Below are 5,889 nucleotides of genomic sequence, written 5' to 3'. Positions count from 1 at the left end.
CTTCTAAGAGCTATCAGACAGTCCCTTGCTTTGCTTCTACTTCATTCCACAAAGCTGCAGACACCAAAAGGGTCTTAGGGCTGTCAGTTTATTCCCAATTAATCTCCTTTTAGGGTTTGAGGGGAAGACTTGTCACTTACCTTTGATGTAGATGTTACTGTGGATTTGTATTTTGCTCTCTTAATTTCTCTTCTTTGGTTTGTTTGTTTTGTTTGGTGGGAGATGGGAAGGATTGAAGGAAAGCAAAGACATACATCCACTTCCACCATTTTCCCGGAATTCTCTTCCACTTTTGAAAAAGCCATCTCAATCAGGAATAGTTTTTACTTCACAACGCCACTGAAAAACCACTCTTTCTAAGACTACCAAAACCCTCCCATTTGTTAAGTCTGCTGGTCAGTTACTGTTGTTGATCTACTGTTACATCCACAGGTACCTTGGTCATTCTCCTACTTTGCTCACCAGTCTTTGTCATTCTCCTTTAAGATACCATCTAGGGTAATCAACCATCTCAGTTTGCCTGGGATTTTCCCGGTTTTAGCACTGAAAAGCCCCACATCCTGGAAAACTCCAGACTTGGGCCAACCAGGACATCTGTCAACCTAATGTGCCATCCTCCTTTCCTGACTTCTAAGTGGAGGAAGGTCTCAGAGCACAGTCTTCGACCCTCTTCTCCTCTCAGTATTTAACTCATTTATTAAGTGATCTCATAGCTTAATGAACTATCCGTATGCTGACGATTCCCAGCTCTACCCTCTCCACCCTGCCAGAAGCTCACATATCCAACTACTATTGATCCAGTTGGCTCAATCTTCTAAAAAATAAAATGCTGAATCTAATCATTTCTCAAGATTTCTACTGTTAACATCATTAAGTGTCAGCAAATTTTTTCTTAAAGGGCCAGAGAGTAATAAGTATTTTAGGCCTGCAAGCCACAGTCTCCATCGCAACTACTCAACTTGGCTACTGTAGCACAAAAGCAGCCAAGGACAACATATAAATGAATAGGTGTGGCTATGGTCCTTTGAAACTTTACTTACAAAAAACAGGCAGCTGGCTCACAGGCCATACATAGTTTGCTGACCCCTAGTCTAACCTATTATCATCGCACGTGTGAATTACTAACCCAGCATCCTAACTGGTCACCTTCTTCCTACTTTTAGCTTCATTAGTAGTCAAAGTATTTTTTTGTTAAATACATACAAAAGCGCGTGTTTTTGTGCATTTGTATATTCATATATTAAAAAGGTATGAAGAATAATGTACACCATATATCCATTACTAAGCTTAAAAAAAATGAAAATGAATATATGCATATTCATGTATGAATGACGCATTGTGCTGTATACCAGAAATAGACACAACATTGTAGACTGACCATACCTCAATAAAAATTTTTTTAATAAAAACTAAAACATTACAAATATTATTGATGCTTCCTGAATATCCCTCCTAAAACAAACTGTTCTCACTTTCCTGTATAGGCAACCACTATTTTGAATTTTGTATTTCTAATTCCCTTTCGATTACTGTTTTACTATATATATGTGAATTCTTATGTAAAATACTACGTAGTATAACCAAATATGAACACTATATAAATAGCATCATACTACTGGTATTCTATGACTTTTATGCTCAACCTGATATATTAGCTATAATTTGTTCATTTCATGATACTGTGGTTATTTTGGCATACAATAGAAATTGTATGATTTATTGATATATTCTGCTGTTGATAGACATTTAGATTATTTATAGTATTTTGCAAAACATCACTGGTTTGCAAAATACTGATATTCTTACTAGTCTCCCATTGTAACCTCTGCTTTTAGCAGTATGCTACACTATTTCTATTATGAAAAGTAGTCTTGTGTCGCAAAACCCCTAAAGGCTGGATATGTCAAAATAAACATATCTTTAAACTTACCGCTGAGTTTTCAAGAAAGTGAGGGAAAGTCCCTAGAGACAAAAGCAATATAAACAGACAAAACACAGAAAGGAAAACTGAAACTGGAGTGGCAAGCAAATCTGAAAACTGAAACTTTCTTGGGGAGAAATCCCAACAGAAACCAAGAGCTCTGTGGGTTAATATCCACATGAGGGAACAAGGTTAAGCTTCAGAACCGTGCAAGGTGAAGAGCAAAACTTGAGACCACAGCATAAAACCCAGATCTTAAAAACAGTGATATGGGGGAAAAGTCTTCTGCTAGATAAGGGACTAACAGGTAAATCTGCTTTCCTTGGCCATGGTTCTAGATTTGACCACCACCAAAAAAAGTCTCACCTGCAAATTAATATTTAAGATCTGCCCTCACGTAGGACTGGGGTTCAAATTTACGCTCCCTGTGATGGACACCTCAAGCTGAGATATTAAAGAGTAGCCCTGGTCTCTGGTAGAAACAAGTAAATAATCTTCTAGAGGAATGCTTCAAACCCAGATCCGTCAGTACTCCCACCTATCAAATTAAGACACAAAGAAATTCACAATCAAAAGTAACCAAGGACTAGCAGAAATAAGTCACCATGTATGAGCATTAGCAGAGGTAACAAAACAGAAGATTTAGGCCACCAGCCACTTAAGATACTGAGAGAGATAACAGAAACTCACTAAATATATACATATATTGTTTTGTTTGTTTTTAAGATGGAGTCAAAAAAGTGAGAAAATACCCAAGTATCAACGGGTATACCAAGTACCCAGATCTTGATTTCTAATAATATTCTCCAATAAATGGAACCAGGGCTATTTCAAGAAATTGTTGATTCTAGGGCTGGAAGAGTAAATACACAGGAGGAGTCTGGAGCATCTTGTATATCAGAAGTAAGGAAACCCACAATGATAGGGTACATCAAAAGGACACTGAAATCCCTTGAAAGAGCTCCCAGTGGTCAAAACTGGAACAATCTGAGCAACAAATAATAAAGTAGCATTAAAATTGTAACTCAAAACATAAAACAAATATTCACGAGTCCATACTGAAAAAAATAAAATATTGAATAAATAAACGGAGAAGAATAGACAAATCTCCTGTGTAAAAGAATTCTAAATAACTTATGTAGATACTCTGCCCCAAGGAGGTGGAACATAATTCCCATTCCTTAAGTGTGGATTGTGCATAGTGTCTTCCTTCCAAAAAGTGTAATATGGAAAGGGGGGGAAAAGTAACTTTACAGAGGTGAAACCTGACAAACACTACCTCGGCCAGGTGAGCAAGGTTAACGTCATCAGTGTTATGTTACCATGTATGGAACCATGATATTACGTGATGAGAATGGCACTTTACCTCTGTGGTTTTCCTCCCAAAAAACCCATAACCCCAGTCTAATCATGCAGAAAGTACCAGACAGGTCTCAATGAGAGACAGTCTATAAAATACTTGACCAGTACTCCTCAAAACTGTCAAGGTCATCACAAACAAGGGAAGTCTGAGAAACTGTCACAGCCAAGAGGAGCCTAAGGAGACATGATAACTAGATGTGTGTGGTATCCTGGATGGGATCCTGGAACAGAAAAAAAAAGGACATTAGATAAAAACTAAGGAAATCTGAGTAAAGTATGGGCTTTCGTTAGTAATAATGGATCAATATTGGTTCATTATGACAAATGTACAAATGAAAGATGTTAATAATAGGGGGAACAGTGTGGGGTATATGGGGACTCTCAGTACTTTCTTTACAGCTTTTCTGTAAATTAAAACTAAAAGTTTATTTTTTTTTTTAATGAGAAGGTAACAACTGATTGGCAAAATGACCAGGCAAAATTTTTTTTAAAGATCCAAATGGAACTTCTGAAAATAAAAAGAAAAAAAAAATGAAATAACTGAAATTTAAAAGTCAGTGGATGAAAAATGTGACAATGAATATATATATATGTTCATGTATAACTGAAAAATTGTGTTCTACACTGGAATTTGACACAACATTGTAAAATGACTATAACTCAATAAAAAAATGTTAAAAAAAAAAGTCACTGGATGAATTGGAAATACGAGAATGGAGTCATAACATGTTTCTTAAAAATACTTCCTAGTCTCATCCACTGAAGACTTCCTAGTCTCATCCACTGAAGTCTTAGAAACAGTGACCAGCCCAGCAGCTTGAGCAGGCTAATGACTAGTCTGCTGTCTCTAAGTACCATTTCCCACTCCAAAGAATTAGGGCTCCTTGGAGCATCTCTGGGACAGGGCAAAAAATGTATATTATGAGCTTGGAGCAAAGTGCCATATTAGAAAAACAAAAAAGCTATCAAAACTTCCTAGGATCATGTCAAAAGGACTCAGAAACTAATTTGAAGAGGTTCCCACTGGTCAAAGATGGGACATTTTGAGTATAAGTTTGATAACTGATGAAGCACAAAATATTTGTTAAATCTATGAGTTTATAATGATAATTTTTAAATTATTTGGTAATTTTTAGAGGATGAAATCAAGAATGGCTGCTAACACCACAAGAGAAACAATTGGACATAAGCTTCCTGATAAAACACACAATACTAATACAGCTTGTTTATAGAAGTAAAGGGAATGAAGTGGAGAGAAGTACATGTTAAATAACAGGAAAATGATCCAGTTTCTTTAGCACATAAATTACAGGAAAGAGAAAGAAAAGAATCAACAACAAAATCTCACTGGACTGATGAAGTAGCAAATCAGATACAACTCATGAGAGAATCAGTGACTAGATGACGGCTCTGAAGAAGTTTCATATCACATAATATATAGAGAAAAAGAGACTGGAACTATGAAAGTGAGGTTCAGAAGCGTGAAGAAAAGACAAAGATCTTATCAGTCTTCCAAAAAAGAACAGGAATGAAACTATATTCAAAGATGTAAAAGCTAAAATTTATTCAGAACTGACGAATTTTTCTTTCTGGAATCATTTGAATTTTTTTCTAAAGTATATGCTTAGAAGTTTCTTTCTGTTCATGGTTAATTCTTAATTCTGTTCATCTGAAAATGTCTTTATTTTACCTTGGATCATTTTCAGATAAACAGAATTATAAGAGTTTCTCAAGAACAAAAAGAAACTTCTAAGGATTTACTTTAGAAAAAAATGAAAATGATCCCCAAAAGAGTAACTAAGAAGAAAATGTAAGAGATTGGAAAATGTAAAGAGTCAATGTGTGTAATAAAACAGTAACGTTTACCTAATAACATTAAAATTCTGAATAATAGCAGCATATGAGCCAGAAAATGGGGGACTGAAATTATAACATTTCTTAAATCTATAATTGCTTGAGAATAGTATGATAAAGATACTGATTTACACTTTAATTACGTATGATGAAATTTCAAGAATAAGAACTAAAAGAAAAGGGAAAAGACTAACAAACTGTGCTTGCCATGGGCCAGGAACTGCTTTACACATATGAACTAATTTTAATTTTTTTTATTGAAGTATACTCAATTTATAATGTTGTGTCAATTTCTGGTGTACGGCACAATACTTCAGTCATATAGGAATACAACATATATTTATTTTCACATTCTTTTTCACCATAAATTACTACAAGATATTGAACATAGTTCCCTGTGCTATACAGTATAAACTTGTTTATTGAACTAATTTTAATAAATCTCAAGAATCCTATGAGTAGGTATCACTACCATCTATGTTTAGAATGAGAAAGCAGAAGCCCAGAGAGGATAAGTGAGTCGCCAAAAGTCATAGCTATTAAATGGCAGAGCCAATGACACAAGCAAAGGCAACAAAAGCAAAAATAAACAAATGGGACTACACCAAACTAAAAGGATTCTGCACAGCAAAGGAAACCATCAACAAAATGAAAGGCAATCTACTGAATAGTGGAAAATATGTAAATCATATGTCTGAGGTTAATATCCAATTAACCCAGGACCTTGTGCATGCAAAGCAGTAGCTCTACCA

Source organism: Camelus dromedarius, chromosome 9 (assembly GCF_036321535.1).
Source record: "Camelus dromedarius isolate mCamDro1 chromosome 9, mCamDro1.pat, whole genome shotgun sequence".
In the NCBI taxonomy this organism is placed as follows: Eukaryota; Metazoa; Chordata; class Mammalia; order Artiodactyla; family Camelidae; genus Camelus; species Camelus dromedarius.
Note: the sequence above shows the minus strand (reverse complement) of the source record.